Genomic DNA, 12,247 nt, shown 5'->3' with positions numbered 1-12,247 from the left:
TAAAACATAACCTGTGAATCATGAAATGTCAAAGCAAAATGGAGATACATTATTAGTCTGTTTCTTAATTTATTTGCCCTGCTTGTTTCATTAATGTTTATTCTAGTTTGCTTATTATTACTGTCATCAATATTATTATTTTTAGAATCCAGAATTTTTGCTGCATATGATAAGCACACTCAGTTTTGTAATCCCCCAAATATAAGCATATTTCGGTAGAAAGGGCAGGATTAGAGCTCAGGAATCTCAGTTTCTACTAATGATTGTGAAGCTAACTATCAAGTCACAATCTCTCTGGGTCTAAATTTTCTCCCTCTTGAAATAAATTTTTAAAAAGTATTAGATTCCAATGGGTTTAAAGATTAAGGTGCAGTGGTTATAGAGAAATTTGACAGAGCTTAACAAACAGAATTTTGGCCAATTTTAATTACAATATTGATAGAAATAAAAAGAACTTCGTTAAAACATTCATCTGAGTCTAAGAACATCTTATGAATTGTGCATTTTTATACTTGTAGCATGGTAGAGATTAAATGCTCATTGGTTCATTTGGAACTCAAATTCAAGTTTCGAATAGCTTCTATTTTCACCTTTAATTTCTTCTGATTCTATCATTTGTTTTATTTTTCTTTTTCCTTTTCTTTCAGAATATCTAAATATCTAAATAGAATATGCAGACAAAGAATCAGCTGTGATGTCCTTTTCAACTTAAATGTTTAAATGGAATTATTTAATAAAATGGCATCACCTAATAATTGTGCTATATGTATCAACTTATAAAGTATGTTCACCTACATCTTATTTGATTCATAAAACAAAATAAATCCTGTACGGTAGATATGAGTACATTTGTTTTTTTTAGAATTATATGGACAGGAATTCCTATGGGATAAAATGTGAAAACTAATTTATGAGTAAATATTTTCCAGAGGATAGAGTTCATCGCATTTTAGCAGAGAATGAATGAAAACATTGTTCTCCGAGTGGCAAGCTGTTAAGTGGAATTGGCCAGACCTATTTTTAATTCTCGATTTATATTTTATTGTTGAATGACACGAGTGATCTCATCAAATTCTTTATCTCTAAAATAGAAATAAATACATCCAGGATTTAGATTAGGATTAAATTCTATAACAGATGAGATATGAAGTGTACGACACATAGTAAGTGCTCCATAAATAATAGCTGAAACAATATCAAAGTAGTTCAAACTAGTAGAGATCTTGGGCCGAACTGGGGAAAAACTCCTCTAAGGCATCACAAGACTTATATGTTAAATATATTTAGTATATATACGGGTATACATTTGTTTTTCATCAGAATGTTTATTACACTATAAAACATTGTTGGAAATCTAGCTTATGTGTCCTCCATACCATAATTACTCCCAAATTTTGTTGATCATATCACTGAAAGTGATGCTTAATGTGAGGTGCCTTTCTGATCCTTTCTGCCTCCTACACTTGCTCTTTGCTGGTCTTGTGAGATGTGTAAGTGTATCATAAGGTCCCTTTGTACATTCTCTTAAAACAAGGATCTAACATAAGAATGAGAGGTTACATTTATTTGTCTAATTCCTCAATTTCAACTCCATGTTTTTGTAGAGAAAATAACGTTTTAAATATAAAAGTATTTTCCATAATTTTAATCATTCAGAATGTATTTAATTTTGAGATTCTGTTTAAAAAGCTCAGAAGGACCTTGATGCTGAGTTAATAACTGAACATTTCTCTTAACCCAAAAATGTTTATGATCTTCTTCATATAGTTCCATGTTCATTGAGTAGAATGTTTACTTCCTATTTATAGTAGTAATATAAACTTGTCTTAGCCAGTCTTTTAGAAAAAAATAAAGATGAAACATGAAATTATTTTAAATAATTTTATGTTCTCGCATACAAGTTTCTTAATGTGACACCAACTTTCACTTTTTTCTGAGAACAAATATTTCATTGGCTTAGCCAAAAAGTTTACTTCTTGTTATAATTATTACTTCCCTAGATTTCTCTTCCTCAGCCCACATAATTATAGACAAAAATACAATAGAATTTTAATGTAAATTATAGCATTGTGTGAAAGTTAGAATCTCAGTCTGGTAGTCCTGCAATAGAATCCTGCACATGGCACCTAATTACTCTTTGATATTGTCACATGTTTTAGATCCTTTGAATGATCAGTTTCCTCAGCCTTAAAATGGGAGAGATAAGAATATTTCTACAAAAAACTTGTAGGTATTAAAAGAAAAAATGCATATAACATTTTTTTACATGATTATTTACTTAAAATAATCACACATTAATTATATCAATATATAATATAATGACATTTGGGGAACTAAAAACCTGGAGTTTAATTTTGGAGTACTATAATTATTAGAAATGTCAAATCTAAGACATCTTGTAAACTGCCTCCAGGGAGGAGGTGTAAAAGTGAGGCTCCAACATATTACACTTATGTGTGAATAAAGTTTGACATTTTGCCATACATTCTGACCAGTTCTGCATGATTCCTTTGATTTATCCAGCACACTCCTACACCATGTAGCTGGTAAATCTAAAAATGGACCTCTAACATTTTTCTTGTGCTTACTCATGAAACTACTTGCGTGAACCTCTTTTATACTGTTCATCCCCACATTCTGAGCTTTTGTATTCTTGATTTTTATTTTTATTTTAAATATCAGTTTTGCCAACCTCACAGTCCTTCCATTTAGGTTCATTTTGCCACTCATGACCTACTTTCCTCATCATCTACAGTTTAACATTCTCTTTCAGTTCCCCTGACTTCAACCACCCTGGGGGTAATTTTCACAGTCTTTGGGATGATACATTTTACCCCATAATAGGTGATGCTTTTGCTGAGCAGACCGCAATTATGAACAGACCTTAGATATATTCCAATTACTACTATTTTGTCAAAGTGGCATTCACAAATCTAAAAATTAGTTTGGCTTCTAAGCAGGACTTAATAAACTACTAAGAACAGCCAATTCATTAGTAAATACCCAGCTTCCATTCTGTACTACTTTACCTGGAAGACATGCACATCTGTTCGTAATTATTATCTCCACCCATTCTCTAACCATGATTTTGAAATCCTTGAAGAGATTATATAATTATCTCTTATTTTAAGAAATGCTGACCCACTTTCAAAAATCGTTCTTGCTACTGCTTCCTATGCCCGGTATCTGGATCTGTGGGATGAGTTTCCCATTGCACTGCCTCTCCTCTTTTCTTGGTTTCTTTATTCACATAGTTCAGTCTCCCTCCCTTATTCTCCTCCTTCTTTCCCTCTGGATACATCAAATCCAGAGATACAATAGACATTCATATAATACATACACAATAGTGAGAAAGGTGCTATTTACTCATGACCTTCTGTACTTCCACCTGGCATGCTTACCTGAAAAGCCACTATCTGCCTGACCTTTCAAGCTTATGCTGCTGTTCTAGATATTAGTCTGAGTACTTTAATGGGTCTGTTTGTGTGATTCCATCTAACTCTACTAAGTCCTTGACTTTGGATTTGTGTCATTTCAGCACGTTTCTCATCTGATAAGGTATCACATACTGCCTGTATCATCAATAAACTATAGGTATGCTTGGTTTATTGAATTATAGGCTTGCTTCTTCCTATATTGCCTAATCGTGTTAACATTCATTACCTATACCTGATTCATGATTTCAAATAGTAATTTGCAATGTAAAAAAGATGGTTGAAATATTTGCAAGCAGAGCATATCATTTATTCCTACTGACTTAAAAGAGTATATTTCCATATAGAGACAGATATACTATGTTAAGAAAATAGTATTTAAAAATATTATTCAATTAGTAATGTTGATAATTTTGTATTCCATAATTAATTTGTTTTCCTTTCTTTGGCACTGAGGCTAAGTGAAATTTTATTTCTTGATATGTAATTGTTAAATAAGCTTTAGCTCTGGCATGATAGAATTAGTATTGTTTTACAAAGCAGGAAGGTATAAAAGGCCTTTTAACTGCCTTTTTGTTTTTCCTCCATCAAAAAATAATGCCACCCTTATATTAATTATTAAGTATACATTAAAATTGAGAATCAAAATTTTCAATCCTATCTAAATTGTTTGAATGTCTCTTTAAAGTCTCCTTAGCTGAAAGGTAACTGATATATTCCCCTAGAAAGCTACTGAATAACTTTAAAATTGAATTTGCACATTTTTCTGATTTTGATGAAGCTATTTTCTGCTGCAGCTTATAATCAAATTGTAGAATACTTATACAGAGAGCTATAGCTCCTTTATTTCTCCTAGAGCAAGCTTAACTATTGTAAAGAAAAATCTGGCCTGTAGAATTTACATGGAGAGACTTTGCATTTGATTATACATTGGTAAAAAAATGAAATCATCCTCCTACAACTACTGACTTCAAAAAAAAAGGTAAATTGCCAAGTAGGTTTTATACAATATGACAATTGACTTGACAATTTAAAATATATATTATTAAATCATTTAGCTTTTCACTGTTGGCTCTTATAGCATTTTCTTATTGCCAAAGATGAAATGAAGGAAAGCTGGATTCTTGCAGATGCATTTCCCTTGAAATTTGGAGATGAGTAGCTTATATTTAATATTTGTGAAAAAAGTGGACTCTTAGACAATAGACAAAGAATTTTTTTGTAAGTTTATTCAATTCTTTTCCAAACCTCATAATTATATAACATAAGTTTAACAGAAAGAAAAGCACATTTCTCAGTGTATCCATTTATTTATTTTATATAAGATGACAAATAATCTTTTGACACAACTGCATAGTAATCCATCATCTCCTTCACACTGTTGAAGTTGCAGTTCACATCTATAACAATGTGGATTTGCATATAACATGCTGGGAATGATTCAGATAAATTTAATTCCATTTGGCAATATTTTCAGCAATTAAAAACATGGATGCTAACCATTTTGGTGAAACAATACAGAAAACCTAAAAGATTAAAAAAAAAACCTAACAGTGATTTTGAAGGTTACTAGAAATGTAAATATCTGGAAGTAACCATTACATAGTGTTAATCCCAAAACTCTGTCTGTCTGTCTCGCTCACACACACACACACACACACACACACGCACACACGCACACACGCACACACACACGCACACACACAATATAATAACCTGATGACTCAAACAGAACCAAGTTTATTACCACCTACGTAAAGGAAGAGAACCAACTTGATGGAGTTTTTGTAGTGCCTCGATAGGAGAAGGTTAAGGTGAAAGATTTATGAATATTTGTGATTTAGGCTTGAGTAGTTTAAGGTGGGTGTTTTACTGTGGGAAATCTGAACTTCATTGGACGCATTGTATAAATTTCAGGTTGGAGAATGTTGAAGCTAATTTGAATAAGTAAAGAGTTATTCAATAAGCAAACTCTGCTCATTTGAGGAACTGGTACTCTGACAGGTAGGCTAATACAAGCAGTCTATTTTGGAAAACTCAATTTTAGAAAATTGATGACAGATACAATAAAATTATTAACTAGTATAGAGAAGTATTTGAATAAAACTTTTCTGGGGTAAATAGTAATCATGTTGATGTAGGTTCCTAGACTTGATTATTAAACCCAGAAGTTCAATGCAGCCTGATGCAGGAAGTTTTATTTCATAGTCATCCCTTCTGGGCATTATTCAGGCTGACCTGGAAGACAGACCATTATATCAGGACTGTCAAGAACTATGCAAGGCCTGGTGTTTTACCACATTGACAAATAACAAGTTAGCCTACTCTTGTTTCACAGATAGTGGTAGAAGACACAGGATTCCTGGATCAGAGGCAAAGGACTTAATTATTCATGGGAAAAACAATAACTAGAGCAGTTTCCTGTGAATTTCCAACATCTACAGAGAGCAGGCTGAGGGCAAGGGGCACAGAGGTTTGATGAGACGCTTTCCATGCAGCCAACTGCACTGCAAGAGAGGAACACTGAGCTTGGAGAATTTTACTGCTTTCATAGCAAGTGAAAGAAAGCTTGTCTCTTGTCTAATATTAATCTATCACTCAGCCTGAAATGTTTTGGCAAAGCTCAAATTTTCATTTGAGTACGTAACTGTGGATCATTCTGATGAATGCAAATTAACAAGGGCTAGTACCAAAAACCATTTACTTTTTCTCATAAAGCATTTCATGAAGACAATACCAGCAGACTTATAAACAGCATCATGAGGCTAAACTCCAGCATTCATCTAAGCATACCCACTCCAGGGTGCAAGACTTAGCTAACTGTTAAGAAATTCCAGGGGAAAATAGTAGAAAATTCAGAAAATCAAGATGAAGTCTAAAGTGAGGCTGTCACCCATAACATCCTTATTCAATCTTCTTTAATTCAGTAGACTAAGAAAAAGTCATTTGGATTTTTATGTCCAATGTAAGTGTAACTTCATTTTTCAGTTTAAATGGATATCATAATATGTGTTTTCTGGGCTTCAATAGAAAAGCACTAAGAAAAAATATGGACTATATTTTGTGAGATATATCACAAAGATGAGTCAAGTTTAGACATGAATAGATCTGATATAATTAATTTATTCATATTATAGGTTATGAAAACTAAAGTAATGCTACTTCTCATAATTTAGAATAACAAATGCAGTGAGTAGCTAAAACTATCATTTCCAAAATTCAGAGTGTGATAGAAGACAGAGTATTCTTTAATAATCCTGTGTGCAGTATTCTTTAAAAATTCTTGAATTTTACTGATAATAAGAGTGATTAAAAATGTAAATAGCATACATAATGAATTTCATCAAACATCATAACTAAAATATTCTTAATTTAATAAAAATGCATATAATAATACAAATTAATTGATCCAGAACTAACATATAATTAAACATTTTAAAAATGAACTAATATGATAATTGGCTATTGCTAGAACAACTGTTTTATAATACAGTTGGATTAATTAGATTTATCTGGAGTGTTTTATTCAGTATATCTTGAAAAATATGATTTCCAAAAATGATTCCATTTACATTTTAAAATACTATTAACAAAATACTGTCTTAGGGAGTTTTAAGAAAGGTCAGTTTTAGGATTATTTTTCTCTCTATTCCTCTAAAATAACCATCTTTCATGAACAATACATTATTTGAATACTAGAAGTATGGGAAAGCAGAGAGACTGTACTTCCACCTCTTATCATGCAATCTAAAACCAGAACATTCCAACAGAGGCCACACTATGTTGTGTCAAGTTCATACTCCCTCTCTAGCTGATGTAGTTATGAGACAGAACAAGATAAGTCTCATGCTGTTTTATGGAATTTTGAATAATCCTATTAATAATGCAACAAACCTAATACATGGATTTACCTATGATATATGCAATGTTGATTATGTTTTTCATGTAATTATTTCTCCTGATAACCTGAACATACTTGAGAGACTCAGATGCATAATAAGATGGTTAAATATCATATGCTACATCTGTTGGGATAGGTATCAAATAGATTGTTGAAAATTAACCCTCGCTCTGCAGATTTCTCAAAAGAACTTTTTGTGTGGTGTGTTGTAACAAATCACATAATAACTCAGGAATCTAGCCCAACACTAACAGTTGTGCATGCTCCAAAGTCCTTGTCAAATGATTAATCCAAAATTATGTTTTAGAAATTATTTTCTTCCTGTTCATACTCATATTCTATAGAGTAGATAAAATGTTTCCTGTGTACATATTTCAGTAATGTTTTCAATTATGCGGTACTAATAGTAATGCATTTTCAGATAGTAAAAAGTAAGGTGGGCAATTTCATACTCTTACACTTGCATTTAATTTTAAATTTCAGATTACACTTTATAAATTTAAAAAATAAGATCGAAATAATGATACAAACAAGATGAAATCAATGTCATTTTCTATGCATGTCTTTATCACAGTACCTGTGTTTCTTTTCATTAGCAAAATTCCAATTTCTTGTAAATATTTCCTCTGAAATTGCTGCTTTTGAGCTTCATGTTCTGTAAATGGTCTAATCATGAAAAGGCATGTAATCATTTCCTTCATAAAGATATGATCTTTTAAAGAACCCCTGGTATAGACAAATGAAAGTACAGCAAAAGTTAGTCTTTAACAATTTTAATAACCCAGGAAATGAATTTATAAGTTGGCAAGATGCTCAAAATGGGCTATATACATTTGTTCCAATATGAGATCTCTAACTGTATTGCAGTGTTTTGAGTCAGATGACTTTTTTTTTATGCTTTACATAGGACATCAATCATTATTTTTGCTTCACATACTATAAGAATTGATATTGCTTCTGGCTCTGATTGCCTTTCTTCTTTTTCATCTTTAATCTATAAAATGTTTAATAATAGGCAGGAAATATTTTTTTCTCTCATGTAAAAGGGAAAAGAGTGTGGTGACCTTCATTCATTCTATGCCAGCCTATTTGTCCATTTAGCTGCAGATCAGCCCCACCAGTGCCAGAGAGCTCACCCAAACACACTTATTTAAATTGTCCTAAACAGACATCACTACCTCTTGGTTCTACAACTACATTACTGCTTATTTCCTCACAGTATCCTTTTCTGAATTGGACTGAACTCTGCTTACAGTTTCTTAGTGTTTATCAGTGTTATGGACAAAACCATCATCATTTTTTAAAAAACACTCCATTTCTTAATGTATTTGATTGTTTTTTGTTTGTCTTGTTTTGTTTCAGTACCATAGCTTCTGTTTTCTTTATAAAGCTTTTAAGGAACTCACTTGGTAGCAACTCAGTACTGAGCTTTGTACCTTTTTTTAAAAAGAATCATAGCCATAGATAATTTTATGTTAAATGTTCAAATGTGCTTTTAATTGCCCTTACTCTTTTTTTAAGGCATTTTTCAGGCATTAATTTAGTTGGTTTAATTACAAATTTTTTTGCATCAGGAATTAACAATTGGCTAATCTACCTATCTTTAGATCTCTAACTGAATCTTCTTATTCATTTACCTTTCCATTCACTTATCCATCAGTTATTCATTTACTGTTTTATCAATTTATATTCTGTGTCATGCAATGGTAATAGAAATTACTAGGAAAAAAGAAACCTATGAATATATCAAATATAGAAAGAGTGAAAAATAATGGTGATAAAATGACATTTCTAGTTTCAAATCAGTTTAGCTTCATTTTTATGATGAAAACCAGATATGGAAACTAGAAAATTGTGGGATATATATGAACTTCAAAGAGTTAGATGGCTGAGAAAAGGGATTAGTCTGTTTTTAGAAAATATATGAATGATTAATAATTTAGAATTTCATTAACACCATAATTAATATTTCTCAGAGTAATTTATAATTTAAAAAAATCACCAAGTGATATGATAAAAGATGGCATATTAGGAAGTTCCAAGCATAAATTCTGCTTGGAATTTGACTGCTAGATTTAACTATTTCAGAACTCTGAAGTCTAGTTGAACAAATGCAATGTCCAGGGGAGAGCTTGATTGAAAAAAGAGGCAAGTAAATTTCTGTGAATTTTGACATTTCACATAGCATCTATAAGGTCGTATCCCTGCCCTGTGACAGGTAGCTGTAGAGGTGGTGGCCCACATTCCTAGTGTAGATTGTTGATGCCAGATGGGCAAAAAGAACCTGGTCCTTCAAAAATTGGGTTGTGTGTTTTGATCTGACTTGCATTTTGCTGAGAGATCAACATAGAGTCTGTCTATTATTTCAATCTTACCAAGTTGAAAGAGCTGCTGGGGAAGATCCTGGAAGGAAATTTAAAGAGACAGAATATTTTTTCTTTCTTTTCTTTCCTCAAAGATTTATTTGAGGATCCAAGCACTGAAATAAATCTCTGTCGAGTCACTGACTGAATGCAGAGATAATGGGCCATGTGGCAAGAAATAGAGTCCTTGAAAAATAGTTTGGCAAAGTCACTAAAGAATGGAATGACTACAGCCCTCAATAAGCAGCAACAGGAATCTCTGGGAAGGAGGGAAAATCTTATTTCCAGAATTACCAGATTTCAACATTAAACATATAGAGAAACAGGAAAATACAGCCCATTCATAGGAAAAAAAGAAATCAAATAATTCCTGAAAAAGCCCAGCAATTGGATTTACTAGACAAAGACTTTAAATTAGCTGCCTTAAATATACTCAAAGCACTGAAGGACAAGAACTAAAGACAATCCAGAGAATGATGTTAAACACATAAGGAATATCAGTAAAGAGATCCATAATTATAAGATTTTGTTGAAATAGACATACTTCTCCTGAGACATGAAGTATCAGAGCTCTCTTTAAAAGAAGTATTTCACCTGAATAGTCCTTTGTTTATTAAAGAAAATGAATCTGTTTTAAATTATTTCCTATGAAAAACACTAGGCAAAGATGTTTTTCCCAATGAATTCTGCCAAATGCTTAAGGAGTAAAGTAATTAGAAATTATTCAGTGCTCTTCCAAAAATGTGAGGATGGGAGAATATTTCACAACAAATGTAAGGTTGGCAAATATTTGAAAATTAATCATAATAGAGCACCATGGTTCCATTTTTAAAATAATGTATAATCATCTCAAAAGATTCAGATAAAATATTTCAAAAATGTCAACAATTATGAATGATAAAAACAGCATTCTAAGAAGGGTAGAGAATTTCCTTGATTCACATTTACACATTTACAAGAGCCTTATATTTGTATAGTGAAATATTATTTTATTTCCACCTAAAGTTACAAAAAAGCAAGGAGACTATTCTTATTACTCCTACTCAATAAAACAATTCAGTGATTATGTATAATGGTGTGAGTTTGTTTTATCTAGAAATTTGGAATATGAAAACAAGGTTCTATTTGATATTGATTAAGAGGTATGATGTGATATTATAAATTGAGGAATTTAAAATTTTTTGCAGTTGTCCAGTGTTTTGGTTTTATCATGCTGAGCCATAGTAATAAACGGGTCTAGGTAATTATTAGCATTATACTGTGAAAGTTATTATTTGGAAATTTCATAGCCTAGCTCTCAGATGCCAGACATTCTTCATTTCCCTTTTGGATAATGATAAGAATATGTAAATATCCTCATAGCATTCTTATTTTTTTAGAGAAACAACAATATGTATTGTTCTAATTAAATGACTAATTTCACAGAAACTTTATATTTCTAATATTTAGAATATATAATTTCCTTTGCTAGTAGTTCATTAAAAGTAGTTAACATAAAACCACAGATTATGAATATCTTTCTGGCCAGTCTCTTGTGAAAACAGTGAAGATTTATTTAAAATAACATTTAAGAAGCGTTACTTGTGGCTAGCACATCATCTTCTCATGCAGAATTTTACTGTGTCTTTCTTGGTTTCCTTCCACAGTAGACATGAATGGCATTTTCTTATATATCAAATGGCATATTCTGAAATAATTATGCTGCTTTTTAAAAGAGTCAAGAACATAATGGAACATTTTTTTGTCTCTTTTTTAAGTGTTCATAAATTAATAATATTTATATGAAAAGGAGGATAAACTTGAGTTTCTCCTCTGTAGTGTGATGAAAATTGTGGAACACAGTAATTTTCACAATGTAATGAAGCATGAAGTCCATACTTCTTACAATCAAAAATTTTATGCATATCAAGAAATAGAACTCAGGAGAATATATACACACAATTGTTAATTTAAAAAATTAGTGTCCAAATTTGAATACCAGATACTCAGTCTTTCAAAGAAATTTAGACAATCAGGAGACAGTAAAATATCTCAGGCAAGGAGTAATTTCGTTAGATTTGTAATCTGAAATATAATAATAATAATAATAACAATAATAATAAAAATGACCTAATTTTGACAGTAGTGAATGATGGTTTAGGCATGCTAGCACATTAAAGGAAAATTATCAGGAGGCTATTTCACTGAGTCAGTAAAAAAGAATCATACAGAGAATTTAACCAAAGCATAAGTTGAGGGAATGAAGAAAAGGAAAGAAATCTGATAAATATGTAGTCAGTGGAATAGAGAACTTTACCAAAGGAATGAATAGCTTGAACCTTGAGGACATCATGCTAAGTGAAATAATCCAGTCACAAACAGACAAATACTGTTTACTTCCACTTCTATTAGGTCCCTAAAGTACTCAAATTCATAGCAACAGAAAGTAAAACAATGCTTAGCAGGGGTTAGAAGAAGAGGGGTATGGACAGTAGTGGTTAAGGGTATAGAGTTTCAGTTTTACAATTTGAAAATATTTCTGGATATAAAGTGGGCAGATAACTGCACAA

Source organism: Manis pentadactyla, chromosome 6, assembly GCF_030020395.1.
Source record: "Manis pentadactyla isolate mManPen7 chromosome 6, mManPen7.hap1, whole genome shotgun sequence".
NCBI lineage: Eukaryota > Metazoa > Chordata > Mammalia > Pholidota > Manidae > Manis > Manis pentadactyla.
This window is presented reverse-complemented; position numbering follows the sequence as displayed.